Here is a 21,451-nt window from a genome sequence, read left to right as displayed (position 1 = left end):
CTCTATTTTTTCTGTGAAAATATTTGTAAGCAAGTTTAGATGGGGAGAGAGATAGTGGTATGGAATAAATTTCTAGGAAGAAGTAATTCTGCAAAGGGCATGTTCAGGGAAGTGAACAACTTAAGAAAATTAGAGATTTGTGACAGTTTCTCAGCAATTGCAGGCTGTGAATTAAATGGCCCAGAAAGGTAAGTGTGCTTACATAAGCTATATGCCAAGCTACTTTGAACAATGACTGGTTTGGTTTGCCACCAGAGTGTTCCTGCAGGAGTAAGAGTACTGGCTTATTTCAGATTGCTCAGCCTCAGGTCAGCCATGCTAGGCTCCTTGCCATCAGTATACCAGTTTCATTGTGTGCCATAAGAAAAACACTTTATTTGATGCTTATCATGATCAGGACAATTGTGAGGGCCATAAGGTTTCAGACTATGACAATAAATGTATTTTTTCTTTCATTCTTTCATTCATTTTTGATGTTTCAGTATTATTCTGCCATAGGTCTTGCTGTGCCAGCCACAGTTGAGTCATACCTCCAGGCTTCCTACCAACACCTGAATGAAAGTATTACAGGTGTGTATCCATCTGTTTATTTCAATGAGATCTTCTATGTTGTATGGTTTCCAACCTTGAATTGATTATTCAAACAAATCACCAAGACTGTATAATAAAAGAAAAAAAAATTCTTTGGATGCTTGTATATGAGAGCAACAGTCAGCAGCTATGTAAAAGAGCCTTGTGTCCTGAGAAGGGTTGCATAGTGTTTATGCCTTTTAAGTTATGCCTGTGTGTCCCTGTTTGTATGTCCTGAGGTTTGAAATGAGGTCCAAGGTGCTGTCCTGAACTTTCTTTTCAAGACTAGTTCTCCATCACTATAATCTTGCATTTGAAAATTAATGTTTGTTTGTCATGGAGCTTGAACTCTGGGTCGACATTGTCCCTCAGTTCTTCAGCTCAAAATTAGCATTCTGTCCCTTGAGCCACAGCACCTGTTTTCGGGTGGTTTAATGGAGATAAGAGTCTCATGGACTTTCCTGCACAGACTGGCTTTGAACCATGATCCTCTGTTCTCAGCCTTCTGAGTAGCTAGTATTACAGGCTTGAGCCACTGGCATCCAGCTGGAAATTACTGGGTTTTTTAAACATAGCAAATATTACTGACAAATAAACAATTGTGGCCTCATCAGAAAGAAGCCCCTTTGCCTTCCACCATTGTCCCATTCCTATAATCTTACCTCAGAAGGATGAGAACTGGAGAATCATGGTTTGAAGAAACTCCTAAAACCAAGTCCACAAAACTCTATCTGTAGTTAACTAATCAAAGTACAGAATGGAGGCCTGATTCATTTGGAAGAGTGTCAGCTGTGAGCAAGCAAACATGAGTTCATGTTCTTAGTTTAAGTGATTGCAAAATATGTAGATGACATCCAGGCAGACAGTCAAATAAGTAGAAGATGATAGATCACACTTTCTTGTTGCAAGTTGATCCCACAAGGTAAAACAGCTCATAATACTGGATAAAATATAACTTTTAAATTATGAATTAGATTTGAAATGATACCCAACACATATAATTCTTGCAGCTCCAAAAATAGCTCTTTGCACCCCTACAAATACCAGTTTTGGAAATCAGAGCCTTGCACTTTCTTGCCTTTGAATTCTCACCTAGCCGAGCTATATATATATATATATATATATATATATATATATATATATATATATATATATATATATATATATATATATATATCCAATCATCTTCAGACCAGATATAACTCTCATTCCATGAGATTCAATTCCCTTGTCTTCCAAAAATTTCAGCATTTTCATTGTTCTGTTTCCATACATGAAAATAAGTTACATCAAGACTTAAAACCTTTAGCTTTGGGATAAACCACTTGGGTTAGCTGGTGGCATACTCATCATTAGACATTTCCAGTCCTGAGAATGGTGGTTACATCTATTGGGAAAGCAGAGGAGGAGCACTGGACGGCTGCTTAAGCATCTTGAAGACCAAAGAGTACCAGATGGTTAGAGGAAGCCTTGGTTCTCCATCAGGTACCAGAAGAGGGGTGCAGAAAAGTTCTGGTAACTGTTGATTTTGCTATTAGCTTTCACAGAAACAGTACTCCAATTTTGAGTCAGGTGACCACCTACAAATACACCATTGGTGTATTTTCCAGGCATGAAATATAAATCCAGCAAAGCATGAAATCCCTTGCAATGACTAATTTAACAAGAGCCCATGACTTTTTGAGAAGATTGGACCTGGGGCCTAAACCCAGGATATAGAGTGAAGGGAACGGAAAGGCACTGGGCAGAGCAGAGTGCTTGTGGCATCCCAAAATGGTTGATTAGAGTAACAGCAATTATTGTGCACTTCAGTCTAGTCTACATAGGTGGGTTTCAATACTGTAGTTGGATCCACTTACAACGAATGGGACAATGGTTGGAGGCAAAGGGGCTTCTTCCCAATGGGGCCACATTTCTTCATTATATTTGTCAAAAATAGTTTTGCCATTTTTTTAAAGCAGTAATTTTCAGCTGGGTGCTAGTGGCTCATGCCTGTAATCCTAGCTACTCAGGAGGCTGAGAACTGAGGATCATGGTTCAAAGCCAGTCTGGGCAGGAAAGACCATGAGATTTTTAAGACTTTTTAATGTATCTAATCAAGTCTATTTCCTATTTAACCCTGACAAAAGCAATGTGAAATGTGTAAAAAATATCAGGTTCAAACAAAAATCAATCCAGCAAGGTACATTTGCAGTATGAAAAGTTAAAAGAAAAGTAGTGCCTTGTAGTAAAGATTCTTACTCAACAATTTCAAATGTCTCAGTGTCTGTGTATAAAGAGATTATGGCAAGGCACCAGTGGCTCATGTCTTTAATCTTAACTATGAAGGAGGCTATGATCAGATGAATTAGATTCAGTCAGCCTCGAAAGGAAAATCTGAGAATCTTTTCTACAGTTAACCAGCAAAAAGCCAGAAATGGAGATGTGGCTCAAGTGGGTACAGTGCCAATCTTGAGGGAAAAAGCCAATAGATAACCTTAGGCCTTGTGTTTTTGCATTTGAGTCTCTGTACACACACACACACACACACACACACACACACACACACACACACACACACACACACACACACAGATTATGGAAAGTTTGCCAGTTTGTAAAATGTGAAAGAAAAATTATTTTCAGAAATTTGCATGTTTTCAAGATGACTTACTTTCCTCTTGATGAAAGCAACAGCAATATGATTATGAGCATTTTAAATGTCTCTGGATTTAGTTAGCATAGTCCTTTAATAGTTCAGGAGTTTATCGCTAGGCTTAATATAAGAACTCCTGTCTTTATAGAGTTAAAATAATTTTCTTTATATCATCAAGTGAGCTGGACATTACAAACAATTCTGTAACATTTTAATAGGTTTTCTTTTGCATTTTGTAAACTGAATATGTCTTTTCATTTGGGTGACTCATGAGAAAGAATAAAGCAACCAACCATTGTTTTTTAAGTCTTGCTGATTGCTGTCCCAAAGTATTGGAGGTGGTGCCTCTTTGAATTTGTTTCTTTCAATATTGAACTCGGACATAGCTAAGCATTTCCCATCTCTCTTCTAAAACTTACCTTAAGACTCACCTTTGAAAATTAATTAACTTTAAGATTTCTTGCCATTTAAGTTGCAGACTTTGATTCTGCAAATCTCAGGTGTCAACTCTTGCAGTGTCATGTAGTTCTTGTGAGACTGTTTATTTTCCTGGTGTGTATAATTTGTTAGATGTACTCAGCTTACAGTCCCATTATAAGTTTCAAATACATAGAAAATACACCTGATTTTAATATTCTGATAAAACATTTAGCTCCTTCATGTACAAGTTCTATATCCATGAATTCAACTCACTTTGGATCACATATATTTAAGAGAGTGATTTGATCTGTCAGGAAACTGTACATGCATTTCTTTTTCTCAGGGTTTCCTAAATAACAAAAATACTACTTGTGAAGCATTTATATAATATGGAGCATTGTAACTTCTTTAGATATGGGAGGATATGGGTGGGTTCTGACTTGATCATCTGTGTATTTTGGCACTTTTAAAATATAAAAAAGAAAGGAAGAGTGGGGTGGAAGGAGGGAGGCCCATCTTGGCGCCAGTTACTAGATACAAGGTCAACCAAAGGAGATCACCTGCTTTCTTGAGGTGGGCTAGGTCTGTAGGGTTTGTCCATTACACAATGGAGGCCTCTCTGCTTCAGAACTCCAGGAATTCCATTGGATGGCCACCAGGAAGCAGGAAGTATAGGTTCCTCGGGGCATTCCACTTAGGCTGTGCTGAATAATCCTGTCCAATTCAGGAAGAATCACAAAATGAGTGTGTTGTGTTCAAATAATTTTGGGAAGTGTCGGGTTAAACAGAAGTAAATGCTTCCTCAATGTCAAACACTTCAAAATGTTAACATGCTGATTTTTGTCATAAAGCTAAAACCTAACCTCTTTGCCAGGCAGAGGCTTCAAAGCTATACATGCCCATTGGTGGTTTGCCAGGAGGAACTTGACTGCCCTCTAGCTTTGCTGCTGAGAATTACCCATACAGGAATTACCTTTCATACAGAAATTACCTGTATGAAAGGGAATAGCCAGAGGGCAAGGGGGTGGGGATGGCGGCGTGGGAAAAAAGTCCAGTCTTTATTCTTTTCCTGGGCATGTGGTCAAGCCTGACACTTGCTCCAGTTCCAGAGCAGGTTTGAATGCAAGAATCACTACCTAATTCCTGAGAAGTAGGAGTTGGTGGGAGGAGAAACATAGTGGGAAAGAGTGTCATATTTAGTCTACACCTTGATTTATACCTGCATTAAACACCAGCTGCATCCCTTACAGCTGCACCCTTCTTTCCACTCCTTTGTTTAGATTGGCATTGGTTGACAAGGTGGTATAGTAGTTGAGGATCCAGCCTCTGGGCTTGAAAACTGGCCCTACTGTTTATTATTCTGTGTGCATAGAGGAGGTTCCTTGGCTTCTCAATGATTTGTAAAATGAAATCAGCTCTCATCAAGCTGCTGCACACATGAAATGCACTAATGGTTTTTCCATAATTCCTGGCATATATATATAAACATATATACATTTCTTATACATATTTACAGATATAGTATGTATTACATATATTATGTATGATATACATACATTATAAATAGTACAAAACACGTACATGATCACAACAAGAAAGCCAAGGTACAAAAATGTATAAAAAATGTATAAAATGTATAAAAAGGCAGGGACAGACAAACACCTCTCAGTCCTAACTCATAATATTAATGGTTTTAACTCTCCAGTTAAGCATCATAGATTGTCCAGTTGGATCAAAAAGCAAGATCCTTTTATCTGCTGTATTCAAAAGACACAACTTGCCCACAAAAATAAACATTCTGAAAGTGAAAGGCTGGAATAAAATATATCAAGCAAATGGCCCCCATAAAGAGGGGGGAGTTACTATACTAATGTCAGATAAAATAGACTTTAAATTAAAATCAATGAGAAATGACAAAGAAGGTCACTGCATACTAATTAAGGAAACTCTCCTTCAGGTGGATATTATGATTTAAAACATGTACTCACCATATAATGGAGCACCAAAATTTATACAAGAAATGCTACTTTCCCTCAAATCTCACATAGATCCAAAGACATTAATTGTGGGGGATTTTACTACACTACTATCCCCACTAAATAGATCCACCCAGCAAAAACTCACCAGATAAACTACAGATCTTAAAATCTGCATAGATCAACTAGTCCTAACCAACATTTACCGAATATTTGACCCAGCCCAAACAGAGTACACCTTCTTCTCAGCAACACATGGAACATGAACCATATTTAGGCCACAAAGCAAATCTGTCCAAATTCAGAAACATTGAAATTATACCCTGCATTCTCTCAGACCACAAGGGAATAAAATTATAATTCAATACCAAAAGCCACCAAAGTAAATACTGTAACACATAGAGGCTGAACAGCACAATTTTGAACCACCAGTGGGTCATGGAAGAGATTAGAAAGGAAATTCAAATGTTCATGATATTCAAAAAAAAATGATCACACAAATTACCAACTCCTCTAGGACACAGCAAAGGCAGTATTCAGAAGCAAGTTTATAGCTCTGAGTTTGCACATTACCAAATTGGAAAAATCTGAAACCAACAATTTAATGAGGCAACTAAAGCTCTTTGAAAAAAGAAAAACAAGCCAAACCCCAATCCAGTAGATGGAAGCAAATAAAATTAAATCCGAATTAAATGAATTAGAGTACAAAAAAGAACTATAGAAAGAATTAACAAAACAAAAAGATGGCTCTTCAAAAAATAAAATTGACAGACCCTTAACAAATCCTATGGAATGGAAAAAAGGAGAACACATTCACATAAACAAACTCAAGAGAGGACAGTGGAAATATAACTACAGAAACAGCCAAGATTCATAATATATAAGGGGATACTTCTCAAACCTTTATACTAATAAGTTTGAGAATCTAAAAGATACGGACTAGTTTCTAGCAAATATTGACATGCCCAAACTTAACCAAGATGATTTAAAACAACAGACCCATATGAAGCATGGAAATAGAGCAGCAATAAGAGACCTCCCACCCAAGAAAAGTCCAGGACTGGATGGATTTACAGCTCAATTCTACAAGGACTTCAAAGCAAAACTCACACCAATACTTCTCCACCTCTTTAATGAAATTCAAAGCAAAAATTCACTATCACACTCTTTTTATGAAACCAGCATAACCCTCATCCCCAAACCAGGCAGGGACTCATCGAAAAAGAGAACTATAGACCTATTTTTTGATGATTATTGACAGAAAACTTCTCAACAAAATCTTCGCCAATCGACTTCAACAAGTCATGAAAAGAATCATACACCATGATCAAACAGGATTCATTTCAGGGATGCAAATCTGGCTCAATATATGCAAAGCAATATAATTCATCACATTAACAAGAGCAAGGATCAGAACAACATAGTTATCTCAATAGATGCAAAAAAAACATTTGACAAGATCCAACACCCCTTTATGATGAAGGTTTTGGAAAAACTATGAATCCGTGGAACATACATCAAAATAATAAAGGCTATATATGACAAACCTGCAGCCAGCATTATACTTAATGGTGAAATATTAAGGCCATTTCCTCTAAATTCAGGAATGAGACAAGAGTGTCGACTCTCCCCACTCCTCTTTAAACTAGTATTAGAATGCCTAGCTACAGCAGTAAGACAAGATGCAGACATAAAGGGGACCCAAATAAGGAAGAATGTGTAAAGCTCTCCCTCTTTGCAGATGACATGATCTTGTATTTAAAGAATCCCATGGACTTCCCTCCCAAGTTACTTGAGCTGATCAGAAACTTTGGCAAAGGAGCAGGGAATAAAATTAACCCTATAAATCAATGACTTTCCTGTATGCCAATAATGAGAAGAACACGGTTGAAATTAGGAAAACACCCCCTTTTATAATAGTTCCACAAAAAATAAAATAGTAGGAATGAACTTAACAAACGAGGTGAAGGAGCTCTATGACAAAATCTTTAAAACCTGAGAAAGGAAATTAAAGCAGAACTAAGCAAGGGGAAAAACCTCCCATGCTCCTGGATTGGGAGGATTACATCGTGAAAATGACAATACTGTCAAAGGCTAAGTACAAATTCAATGAGATACCTATTAAAATTGCAACCTCATTCTCCAATGAAATAGAAGAGGCAATCTAAAAATTCATATGGAACAATAAAAGTCTCTGAATAGCAAAAAAAAAAAAAAAAAAAAATCCTGAGTAGAAAGAACAGTGCTGGAGGAAGATAAATACCAAAATTCAAACTCTACTACCATAGAAAACTCTACTCTACTCAAACTCTAACTCAAATTCTACTCTACCATAGAAATCCAAAGAGCTTGTACTGGCACAAGACCCGACCTGAGGACCGATGGAATAGGACTAAAGACCCAGAAATGAACGCACAGACCTATAGCCACCTAATTTTCAGTAAGGGAGCTAAAGAACTATATTGGAAAAAATATAGCCTTTTCAGTAAATGGTGTTTGCAAATGGGGCCACTTGCAGGTGGTCGGTGGCAGTTTCATAATTGACAAAAAAAAGCAAGTTACCAAAGCAGAACCAGCAGTTTTTGTTTTTGTTTTAAACGAACTAGGACAAAGTTTAGGGGTGTCCCAGGAGCAGACTCTCGTTGCCCCATATTTTTTCTGTAAAATAAAACCAATTACAAATACGGCAAGCAAAAGCAAAAGCAAAATGAGACACAGACAGACACAATTATACACAGAATGAGGAGGGATCCCAAAACCAAAAGTTACTTTTTAAGCAAGCCCCCGTCCAACTAGGACTGCTAGGACTGGTGGAATTGAGGGGTCCAGGCATCCCTGGAACTCCTCAGCCGTAGGGGACTCTGCTGTGTCCAGCCTCACCCTACTTTTGGCCTCACTCTGGCGCCTTCTCCCTTCTCTACCTAGGTCCACCGTGCTTACCTCAAGGCTTTTCTCGGAACTTCTCTCCAACAGCTAAGTGCCCACATACTGTCCTCCTGGCCAGGGACTTCAATCCCCCTCAGCTCTATCCTGGACAAGCCCCCATTAAATGTAGTAAGAAGACCCCCTACTCAGGGCAGGCAAGCCCACCTAATCTTCCAGAGTGACAGACTCCACTGCAACAAAGTTGTTAATAAGGAAGCAACTTTATTGAGATTCCTACACTGATCAGCCAGGGCCTCAGCACAGGCTCGGGAGCTGATACTGTGACCCCGAGCGGCCCCCATTCTTTGGTTTTTAAAGACAAAATCCATGAGGTCGAGCCTGGTCATGCGCAGGTGACCAATGGGATCGTAACACACACAAAGGATTGTATGGTCATACCAGACCACACACAGATGGCCAATAGGTGGAGTTTACTGTAAGCATGTGCAAAAGGCAGGGTTTACCATAAAGCACGTGGTGTCACCAGTTGGAGCCAGATTACAACCTACCTGTTTTATGTGTCAGTCTTTCACTGAACAATCAAGGTGGGTTAGGTTGTTAAGGGGAGGGGAGCATAGAGGCATTCTTTCCATTCCAAGAACTGTGCTGGTTGGAGCCAAGGTCGAGTTAACCTTGTTTAGAGGGTTTTTTTTTCCTAAAATCCCCAAAACAAAGGCAAAGCCTGGAAAGAAGCTGTCCCAGCTCGAGTCTCCTCTCAGGGCCTACTTCTGCATATATGTGAGAATATAAATAGAAAACTTGAAGGGATAGGTCGGGTTGGGATAAGGGAAGGAAGAAAAGTGGAAAGTTTGACAATGATCCAGATGTATTGTACATTGAAGTGTACATACACTCTATTCAACATACATACATACACTCTATTCAACACTGACATGATGAAGCAAAACCCTTTGGACTACTAGCTAAAGATTTAAAAAGTTTTGTTTTAATATTAAGAGACCAGAAGCATAAACCTTTAAAGATAAATAAGAGGATAGCATTGACATATTGTTGAGGCTGTGCTCTTTACCATACAAAATTTAATAAGTGTCAAGTCTGCTGCAAATATAAATTTTATTTGCCAATTCTTTTTGCAAATTGCTTAAAATATAAAGAAAGAAATTCCAATATCTCTTCACTTCCAAAAAAATCTTATAGACCTTTAGGTTTCTCAGTTGTTTCTAAATATCTTAATGTAATGCACTATTGAAACTAATTTCATTCCACATTTAAATTTAAATTTAAAATCATTAAAGTCTTTTAAAAAGCGCTCACTCCAGCACAGGTATGGATAAATAACTGATGTGGTCAGAAGCAGAATTATTCAGAAGACTGTAAATGGATTCTTACCTAGTTTCCACTCTGCTGGATCATAGAATACAAACTGTCCTAATTGAAAAAATTTAGCCTTCCCAGGTTTTCTGCATATATATACTCCATCAATATTTTGTTATTAGAGGATTATTAGAGATTAGCTATATGTTGATTGATAATGACTGAGCATGACAGAAAGGTGAGGGAAATCCATCTACACTTCAGTGAGGTTCTGACTTGGTGTTTCACAAAGTGTTATGAAAGCTCTCCATGAGAAATCTAGCAGCTGCATTTCTAAAAAGTTCTTGTGTGCTTACACTTTCTGATACTGTCAATTCAAGTACTTCTCCTTGGAGTTCCATACTATTCAGTGATGCTGTATTAGCTCCTTGTTTTGCAGACCGGTCTTGGTGATGAAATTTGTGCTTTTCAAAATTGCTCTCCCAATTCCATCCATAAAATGTGGGCAAAAATTATCTGAAAAAAATTGTATCTATTAATAGTGCATATACTTTTATTTTTCATTACAAACATAGAATGTAGTAAAAATTTTCATAGCAATTACTCTGTACTAGGTTGTGGGCAGATTCTAATGTAAGTAATATGCTGTGTTCACATAGAGAATTTGACTATCCAAAGTGTAATATGCCTCTGGTCCTAAAACCAATACCTTACTGATGTGACAAATACAACTTCCTATAAGTACAGAAATTTTCCTTGTATCTTTTTAATATATATTTTTATTGTAAAGATACTGTACTGAGGGGTTACAGTTACATAAGTAAGGTAATGAGTACATTTCTCGTTTTTTCTCTATTGTCGTTCATAGGGCTTGGACTCTGGGCCTGAGTGCTGTCCCTCAGTTCTTCAGCTCAAGGCTAGCACTCTACCACTTGAGCTACAGTGCCACTTCCTGTTTTTTGGTGGTTTATTGGAGATAAGAATTTCTTGGGGGCTGGGAAGGTGGCTCAGTGGTAGAGCGCTTGCCTTGCATGCTTGAGGCCCTGGGTTCAATTCCTCAGCACCACATAAGCAAAAAGAAAAAAGCCTGAAGTGGCGCTGTGGCTCAAGTGGTACAGTGCTAGCCTTGAGCTGAAGAGCTGAGGGACAGCGCCCAAGCCCAGAGTTCAGGCCCCACAACTGGACCCCTCCCTCCAAAAAAAAAGAATTTCTCACACTTTCCTGCCCAGTCTGGCTTTAAATCAGATCCTCAGATCTCAGCCTCCTGAGTAGCTAGGATTAGAGGCCTGAGCCACCAGCGCCCAGCATGAGTACATTTCTTATTGAGCACCCTCTCCTTTGTTTTTCCCCTACCATCCCTTCTTTTCACACTTCCCCAACTCATCCCTCCACCCCCTCTTTGATAGAGTGTCTTGTGCAGTTCATTATTACAATGGGTCAACCTGTATCCTTTCTTCATATCTTAAATGAAGAAATGCTGGCTTGATTTTTGCTGATTCTACTTATGTAAACACATGTAAAATCACTCACCAAGTCCAAGAGCACATCATTTTTTGTCAGTTGGTATAGTTGTGTTCTACACATTTATTGACAAGTTACAAATTATTCTCAAACTTTAATACATTAAAAATACTTTCTTCTTTTCTTATTTTCTTGGCCAGGAAATCAGCCAGACCTCAGCCAGCATTTCTCTCATAGGACTTTTCAAATGGGTTGGTTAAATGTTGATCTGAGGTCCAGTCTTCTGAGGACTCTTTCATCTGCTTGGGAATTGATGCTGGCTGTTGGAAAAGAGCTCAAGGAAGGATGCCATTTAGAGCCTTATAATTTTATTATTTTTATTGTGAGAATACCGTACAGAGGAGTTACAGTTACATGGGCAACATAACGAGTACATTTCTTATCAAGCATAGTTGTCTCCTCTTTCTTTCCCCTTTCCATCCCTTCCCATCTTCCCACCCACACCTGGTCATCTCCCCACCCACCAAAGTTGTAAAGCTCATTTTTCGACAAAACAACATTGAGATTCCACCTCACCCCAGTTAGAATGGTTATAATAAAGAACTCTAATAACAAAAGATGCTGGAGGGAATGTTGACAGAAGAGTACTTTTGTACATTGTTGGTGGGAGTGTAAACTTGTTTAACCACTTTGGAAAGCAGTATGGAGGTTCTTCAAAAGACTCCACATAGAGCTGCCTTATGACCCAGAAATCCCACTTTTGAGCATTTACCCAAATGATCACAAACAAGACCATACTAAAACTACCAGCACAACTATGTTTATTGCAGCATTATTTACCATAGCTAAGATATGGAACCAACCCAGATGCCCCTCAGTAGATGAATGTATCAAGAAATTGTGGTATATATACACAATGGAATTCTATGCCTCCATCAGAAAGAATGACATTGCCACATTTGTTAGGAAGTGGTAAAACTTAGAAAAAATTATATTAAGTGAAGTAAGCCAGGCCCAAAGAAACATAGGTTCCATGGTTTCCCTTATTTGCAATAACTAGTATATGTCTGAGTCAAGCAGAAAAGGTCAGATAAGTTTATGTTAGGGGAATGAACCCCAAGATAAGTATTCAAATGATTTTTTTGGTTTTTTGACTTTCATGAAATTGTTTCTAACATATTTATAAGATGATTTCTATGTTGCTTTGTATGTTCCTCCCCCACGGTATAACCCCTGCTTTCACTGTATTGATGTAGGTATAATTTTTGGAGGGGAAGGGAAAAAACAAATCGTTTAACTAGGGATATAGGTGGACCCATTGCAACAATGAGATATATAACTTTATTTTTTTACCAGGGCATTTTCCTGCTACTTTGGTTGTTGAGAATGTCTATAAGAGCAAGCATTCTGTAGGGAGCTGGGAAACACGATATGTTCTTTACTTACTGAGATTTCTGAGTGACTTGTACTGCATTTTGCAAGTCAAATCTGTCAAAACCTACCAGTTTTAAGAGATAAGAGGAGTGGTAAAAGAACTAATAGAGACAAATACATTTTCAACATATTTTGTTTCAAATATTCCATCTAAGGCATATTCAACAACTAGTGAAACTTGTGTTGGCTGTAAATATGTGTCTTTCTCCATGTGTGCATGTATACATGTGTATATGTATGTGTGAATTTATGTGTATAGTAACATATGTGTGTACATATATAAGGGCATATGCATACATATATGCATATATAAATAAATATACATATGCAAATATATGTACATATATATAAATCAGTGTTCAGTGATTTAATCAATAGTTCCCAGCACATTGTCATTCTCACAAAGTGTACATGATAAACTGCTCTGAGGAGCTGTGCTCTATGATGGGTATCCTTTGTTCTCACTTGCCCCATTACCTTGTTTTTCATCCCTGTGAACAACTTCGGTCTACTTACCATAGGATAGCTTTGTTTTCATTACATGTAGTTACTTACTGATAATCAAAGAAAAAGGTTGATTGTAAAAGAAAAAGAACTTTTAAGTCACAAGATAAAATATCTTATCTATCCCAATGATTCCTTTGAGATAAAATTTATAATAGAAGTAAAAGTGAAAAGGAATTCCTAGATCTGTTGTTTTGCCATTTAGAATGGCAAAGAATAATATCACGTCACTCTTAGAATTCTTAAAGAATGCAAGGGAAACTGTTGGTCCCTATCATGTTCCCACAAAACCAGTGGATCCTGAAGGACAAAAGACCAGCAGAAATTCTAAGTAGCAGACATGGAGCATGAAAGAGAAAGACTATGAATGAAAAACGGTGAAAGAGAGAAGTAACATAATACTGAAAGTACATAACAGATAAACAAGAGCTGTATGAGAATATTCATACTGCTATCTTTAGACTCTACATGTACATTTGAAGGTATTTGATGTATGATAATCCATCGGCATAAAATATAAAATGATTTTGATAAAAAATAAAAATGATGAGTCCCTGCCTGGTTTTGGGATGAGGGTTATGATGGCTTCATAGAATGTGTTCGGTAGTGAACTTTCTCTTTCAATTTCATTGAAGAGTTGTAGGAGTATTGGTGTGAGCTCTGCTTTGAAGGCCTTGTAGAATTCCACTGTAAAACCATCTGGTCCTAGACTTTTCTTAGATGGGAGGTCTCTTATTGCTGTTTCTATTTCAGTGCTTGATATGGGCCTGGAACAACTTGGAAAAAATTATATTAAGTGAAGTAAGCCAAGCCCAAAGAAACATAGGTGCCAGGGTTTCCCTCATTTGCAATAGTTAGTATAAGTATGAGTCAAGCATAAAAGGTCAGATAAGGTGATGTTAGGAAAATGAACCCTAAGATATGTATTTAAATGTTTTTTTTCTTTCATGCATTTGTTTCTAACTCATTTATATGATTATTTCTTTGTTGCTTTGTATGTCCCTCCCCCACAGTATAACACCTGCTTTCACTGTATTTGATGTCGGTATAATTTGTGGAGGGGAAGGGGAAAAACAAGTCGTTTAAATAAGGATGCAGATGGACCCATTGCAACAATGAGAAGTACAAGTTGTCATGTCGAAAATGAACTTTACAACTTTGGTGGGGGGTTGGGGGGAGTACTGGGTGAGGGGGGGAGGCTTGGAAGGAATGGGAAGGGGAAACAAAGGAGGAGGCTACAATGCTTGATAAGAAATGTACTCATTATCTTGCCCATGTAATTGTAACCCCTCTGTACAGTTTTTTCACAATAAAAAAATAAAAAATAAATAAAAATAAAAATGACTCAGAAGAAATTATAAGTGCAAATACAATTTTCCCAGAAGAAATTTCTCAGCGATATTTCATGACTTTGAAAAGGATAAAGTGGCTGAAGTTAGTATAAATTTAGAAGTATGACAATTCACAAAAATATAAAAAGATATTCATATATTTCATTATATAACCCAAAGCAGAAAGCAAATGTTGTTTAGATGATTTTTTAAAACACAGTCTTTCAGGAGCTGGGAAGGTGGCTCAATGGTAGAGTGCTTGCCTTGCAATGCATGAGGCCCTGGGTTTGATTTCTCAGCACCACAGAAGTAGAAAAAGACGAAGGCTCAAGTGGTAGCGCTAGCCTTGAGCTGAGGGACAGCACCCAGGCCCCAGAGTTCAAGCCCCATGACCAACAAAATAAAAATCAACAAAACAATGCTGGGTGCCAGCAGCTCACGACTATAATCCTAGCTATGCAGGAGGCTGAGTTCTGAGGATCACAGTTCAAAGCCAGCCTGGGCAGGAAAGTCCGTGAGACTTATCTCTAATAAACCACTAGAAAACCAGAGTGGCGCCATGGCTCAAGGGGTAGAGAGCCAGCCTTGAGCTGAAGAGTGCAGGGACAGCGCTCTGGCCCAGAGTTCAAGCCTCACGACTGACAAAAACAAAAAACACGGGAGGTGAAGGGTAAACAAAGGAGGAGGTTGCAATGCTTGGTAAGAAATGTATGCATTATCCTGCCCATGTAATTGTAACCCCTCTGTACAGTATGTTCTCAAATAAAATAAAATAAAATATTAAAAAAAAACACAAAAACAGTCTCTCACTTTTGTGGTCTCAACTCTGTAATACCACCACTTCAGATGAGGGCTAAGATTTTGAGTGTGGACATTTTTCATCCCTCCTGATTCAGACTGTACTTGATAATTTTTTTAATAAATATTTTGTTCTTAATTTTCTTCTTTGTAAACTCACATGCACCTATAAAAAATCTTTGGCCATCCCAGTAAGCTTCTCAAAGTACCTCCTGATGACGACTTATAAAAAGTTGTATTATATTACAAAAAGGGAAACAATGCAACAAATAAAGAAAACTGAAAATTAAATATTAATGATTAATAAAATTAAAAAAACAATTACCAGTGTTTTCAGTATTTGAAGTGTTCTACATATTAGATTTTACTATTTTCTCATATTCCTGTGCATTTAAAACTGGCTAAGATTATGATGTTCAAACAGAGGATTTTGTTTGGGTTTTTATTTTGGGTCCAGTCGTGGGCCTGAACTCTGAGTCTGGGCACTGCCCCTCAGCTCTTCAGCTCAAGGCTAGTTCTCTACCACTTGAGCCACAGCACCACTTCTGGATTGTTTTTTTGCTTATGGGTGCTGAGTAATCGAACCCAGGACCTCAAGCACGCAAGGCAAGCGCTTTACCACTGAGCCAACTTCCCAGCCCTTTAAAAAGAGTTTTATAGGCTATGAGTAGTCTTTAAAGTTACCCACGAAGATTACTTTTTATGGTTCATCTCATCATTTGTATATGGCTTATATCATCATTTGTTCCTCACTAACATGTAAAGTAAGGAAGCCCTAAAAATTTAACAGAAACTATGTACTTAACAAAGTCTTAACTCTTCACTCTGCTTCTTTACGCAAAGACTTTGCAACTTCTTATTGGTAATGTTTCTATAAACTCTGAAATGTACATAATTAGTACCATATGTCTGCTACCATAAACCTTAAATACTTTATAGAAAAGTTTATGACCTGCCAAACAGTCCTAATTTTGGCATATATAAGCAAATACCCAAAATTAAATACATTTAACACTTTTAACAAACCTTAACACTTGCTGCAGTGTTCATTATGACAGGTGCCTTGTATAGAATAATTGAATTCCTCCTCCTACACATCTCTTGAACAACAAATATCTGGAATTATTTTGTTTTTGACATGCCAATCTTGACTTTCTTCTTAAATGTGTGCTTATGTAAGAAATACATGGTACTAACAGTTTGTTGTATTGCTAAAAAAAAGAAATACATGGTTCTAAAATTTCACAAGAAATCTTTTGAGCTTACTTTTTTTGAATTGTCTAGTTTAAGAAAATCAATTACACTTTACATATAAAAAATGTTCTGTGCTCAATTAGGCAGCAAATATGCTAAAATTGGAACAATACAGAGATTAGCATGGCCCCTGAGCAAGGCTGACACGCAAATTAGTGAAATGTTCCATTTTTGCAACAACAGATGCTGGAGAGTATGTGGCTACAGGGACTCTACTGCATTCTTGGTGGGAGTGTAAACTTGTTCAACCACTTTGGAAAGCAATATGGAGGCTCATCAAAAGACTCCATATAAAGCTCTCCTATGACCCAGCAATCCCACTTTGGGGCATTTACCCAAATGATCACAAACAAGACCATACTAAAACTACCAGCACAAGTATGTTTACTGCAGCATTATTTACAATAGCTGATATAGAGCCAACCCTGATGCCCCTCAGTAGATGAATGGATCAAGAAAATATGGGTATATATACACAATGGAATTCTATGCCTCCATCAGAAAGAATGGTATCGCCCAATTTGTTAGGAATTGGAAAGTCTTGGGAAAAAAATTTATTAAGTGAAGTAAAACAAGTCCAAAGAAACATAGGTCCCATGGTTTCCCTTATTTTCAATAACTAATATATGTCTGTGATAAGCAGAATACATCAAAAGCTATGTGCATATGAGCAGATAAGATGATATTAAGGGAAATGAACCCTAAGATAGGGACACAAGTATTTGTTTACTTTCTTGTTATTGTTTCTAATGTACTTATGATGTGTGATGTGATTTTTTTTGTTTCTGTATATGTTCCTCCCCCACGCTATAACCCCTGTTTTCATTGTATTTGAAGTTGGTAAACCAACATCCTGTGCATACGTTTCTCTAATTTGGCGAGGGGAAGGGAAATACAAAATGGTTAAATAGGGATACAGGTTAACCCATTGTAACAATGAGATGCACAAGACACTCTGTTGAAAAATGAACTTTACAATTTAGGCAGGGGAAGGGGGAGGGGAGTGTATTTGTGGAGGTGGGAGGGAAGGGATGGTGGGAGGAGGGAACAATGCTTGTTAGGAAATGTACTCATTATTTACTCCCAGAAATGTGACACCTCTGTACAGTTTCGGGTTTTTTTGGGTCCGGTTGTGGGGCCTGAACTCTGGCCTGGGCGCTGTCCCTCAGCTCTTCAGCTCAAGGATAGTGCTCTACCACTTGAGCCACAGCACCACTTCCAGCTTTTTCTGCTTATGTGGTGCTGAGGAATCAAACCCAGGGCCACATGCATGCAAGGCAAGCACTCTACCACTGAGCCACTTTCCCAGACCCCCATATTTATTCTTTTGTATGTGAACCACATTTTGAAATGGTCCCTTCATGCTGTGGTTTTGCTTTTCCTTCAATCCCATTCTACTGTCTCTATTGGATCACTCCCCAGTTACCACCTGCAGAGCAAAGCCTCTCCACTGAACCCCAGGCTCTGCAAACTCTGGCCTTCTTTAAGTTCTTTCTCTTTTCTCTGCCAGAATTTCTTCCTGATACTCCTTCCTACTGTCCTGGATACCTTCCTTGTAGATTTCCTCAAGATGCCCATGAGTGATGTGAGGTAGTCCCCAATCATGACTTGCTGTTCGTTACTGGTTACGAATCTTTAGCCACAATGTCTATCTTGAGAGTGCAACTAGGTCTTACCACTTGAAGGCCACTAAAACCACAAGTACCACATGTTCAGAATCTACCCATTATCATCCCCTTTTTAGTCACCTGTTCCTTCCCATTTCATCACAGGCCCACTGTAGGTGTACCGCCCTCCATTTGAAATGTCTCTACCTTCTTCTTTGCTTGTTTAAGCTGATTCAAAGTCCTGCCCTGAGCTCAGCACTTCTTTTCTAAAATGCCTTTCCCTAGTTGACTTCCCTCTCCCTAAACCTGTGTTCATCCCTTGACAGCCTGATGTATGGTCAAAACTATCTAATAACACATTCTAGAAATGTGCCAGTATTAAGGTTTGTACTTAGAGCTTTGAGTCTTTTTCAGCTATTTTGGTCATGGCTGTCATTCTACCATTCAAAACAAGTCTCCACTCTTGCTTTTTGCTGGTTGAGATAAGGCTCTCTTAGATTTGTCTACCTAGGCTAGCTTTAAATCTTATTCCTCAGATATCAACCTGCTGAGTAGCTAGGATTTTGAACATTATCAACATGAGCCAGCAGAGCCTAGGTAGTCCTTCTTTTTCCAAACACCATACCTTTAGCTCTAAAGTTGGAAAAAGGACAAGAATTGCTACAGAAGTACTTATTTACCTTGATTTGGGAATATGACTTACCTTAGGCCACTTATAAGTACCAAGTTTTATGTCAGTGTGTCTTCCTAACTCTAGAATCTGTAAATTCCAGATAATCATACCTGTGAAGGCATAATCTCTATTATATTCTTTCTCTTGTTTTTGATCCACTATTGCTTGGAAGAAAATACATGTAAGTCTTAGCGCTTTTCGGTTTCACACCTCTCATCAAATTCTACTTCAAAATAGGTTGCCCCTGGGCTAACAAAGACAGATACTTCATGGCAGTTATTTTCATAGTTATGGGCAGATTTCTTGGTCCATGTATGTAGTACCACAGGCTGTTCCTGCTGCCAGGTCTCAACATCCAGCTAGGCAGACAAATGAGTAGGAGAAAATTCCAGATACTATTACAGAACCAACTGTCACAATAGACTATCAGTGCTGTAGATCACAGGCTTTGACAGCCCTGATGAAATTTTACACAGGCTAAGCTGGTCAATAGACATCTATCACTCAGCAGAAGTGCATTAGGGTTATACTTTAGGGACTCATGCTTTTATCTTTTAGCAGTGACAGAACTATTTTTAAAAATAAGTACTGGTATGAATTCCACTGGAGAAAAACACTGAATTAAAAGTTTAAAGAGCTCACATTTTTACTTAGGACCTTGGCATGTCTAAGACCACTCTTTTTTCCTCTTAAAAATAAAGGAAGTTTTCTTTTTAGCTCATGATTCTAATCCTAGTTACCCAGGAGGCTGAGATCTGAAGATTGCAGTTTGAAGTCAGCTTTGTCAGGAAAGTCTTATCTGCAATTAAAAGCCAGAAATAGCTCAAGTGGTAGAATGCTAGTCTTGAGAAAAAGGAGCTAAGGAATAGGCCCAGAATTTAAGAACCAATACTGGCAAAGAAACCGATTAGGATTAGATGCTGTGGCTCAAATGGTAGAGCACTGGCTTTGAGCTGAAGAGCTCAGGCACCATGCCCAGGCTCAGTTTAAGCCCCACAACCAACAAAAACATCAGGGTTGGAGGCATGGTTTAGTTGGTTGGTAGTGCACTACCTAATGAGCCAAAGCAACAGGTACTAAGTTTGAGTTCTAGTTTTACACCAAAAAACAAAATGAGAAAATAAAAAAGATCTGCTAAATGTATATGCCCTTTCTACTACCATCAGGCAGTTATGAAACTCAAAAAGATTATGAACAAATGTTATATAATAAAAATTAAGTATGGGAGATAATTCTTTTAAATACCAAACCTTCTTATTTGTCTTTCCATGTATATTTTCTCTTTTAGACTTCATTTTTTTGTGTGTGTGCCTGTCATGGGGATTGAACTCAGGGTCTTGGTGCTGTCCCTGGGCTTTTTCATTCAAGACTAGCACTCCACCAATTGAGCCACATCTCGAGCCTACCCCTCCTCATCTGCCCCCCTCCCCCCAACTGGTTATTTGGAGCTAAGAGTCTCACAGGCTTTCCTGCCTACACTGGCTTCAAATTGAGATCCTCTGATCTCAACCCTGAGTAGTTAGTATTACAGGTATGAGCTACAAGAACCTGGCTAGACAAATCTTTCAGACTTTATTTACATAGATTTTATGTAACTTAATATATTCTAAAATGATTAGATAAGTTATACAGCTTTTCTGCCTCCTTTCTAATGCTAATGACAAATCAAGGTGGTATTTACTATCCTTATTGGCAAAAATACCAATAAAGCTTCTAGAGGCAATTTATTTGCATATATCTGTAGTCCAGTATGTTTTATTTGGTAGAGTCATATCTCTCTGAAGAGAGGAAGCAATACAGGTTCAGGGCCAACTCAAGTTACCTTGCTCAGTCCTCCTTCAGGGTCATTGCAGAGCTTCTTCAACAGCTTCTTCAACTTTCTCAAGAGAGTACAGTGTGAAAAGTCCAAAGAACAGAAGTCTAGGAGAAAGATGACCTAAAGGAAGATGAAGTACTCAGTATTCACTGCACATGCTGGTATTTCCACCACTCCCTTCCCTGCTTATTGCAAATAGCCACTTCTCCTTACCAGTTGATGAGCTGCCATGGAAAACACTGAATTACACAGTTTTTCTACTACGGTTTTCCACTATTCTGTGACAAAAGGGATTCCAAAATCACTCTCATGCTTGCCAGAAACTGTCTTACATCTATCAAAACATAAAGTAGTTAATATTTTATATGGTAAGAACATCATTTACTACATTATTACCAAGGGCAAAGCTAGGGAGGGCTATAGAAGCTGACTACCAACGCAGGGAGAAGGGAACAGCAGATCACAAAACCATTAAGCATCATCCTAATGAACAATGTCAGTCTAATTTCTTCTGAAAGGGAAAAGCAGTGAAAATTTCAGTAGTTGATATGAGTGATAGTTAAGTTTAAGGTGAGTTTTTGTCTTTGTTGCTTTTCAATGAAGTGGAGATATCACTCTAAGTTATGTCTTTGATCCCAGCACTCAGAAGGCTGAGGAAGAACTGAGAATTCAAGGGCAGCCTGGGTAGACAGCAAGTTCAAGGCCAGCATGGGCTACACAGTGAAAACTTATCTAAAAAGAAGTGGTGATGCCTGTAGTCCTAGCTACTTGG

The 21,451-nt window shown here is 38.2% G+C and overlaps 1 long non-coding RNA gene and 1 other non-coding gene across 2 annotated transcripts; one reads left to right on the top strand and one right to left on the bottom strand.

Annotated features, from left to right (window-relative positions):
* Nucleotides 1-10,168: 10,168 nt before the first annotated feature.
* Nucleotides 10,169-21,007, bottom strand: LOC138826276 (uncharacterized). The gene is made up of 3 exons (XR_011371615.1): nucleotides 20,893-21,007; nucleotides 20,686-20,799; nucleotides 10,169-10,317 (listed from the first exon to the last, which is right to left on the bottom strand). It is a non-coding gene; the product is annotated as an uncharacterized lncRNA (long non-coding RNA).
* On the top strand, nucleotides 16,655-16,758 carry LOC138826278 (U6 spliceosomal RNA). Its single transcript, XR_011371617.1, has one exon. It is a non-coding gene; the product is annotated as a U6 spliceosomal RNA (small nuclear RNA).
* Nucleotides 21,008-21,451: the final 444 nt, after the last annotated feature.

This window comes from Dipodomys merriami, unplaced genomic scaffold (genome assembly GCF_024711535.1).
Source record: "Dipodomys merriami isolate MVZ:Mamm:240054 unplaced genomic scaffold, mDipMer1.0.p SCAF_1404, whole genome shotgun sequence".
NCBI classification, from domain to species: Eukaryota; Metazoa; Chordata; class Mammalia; order Rodentia; family Heteromyidae; genus Dipodomys; species Dipodomys merriami.
Note: the sequence above shows the minus strand (reverse complement) of the source record. Positions and strands in the feature narration are given on the sequence as shown.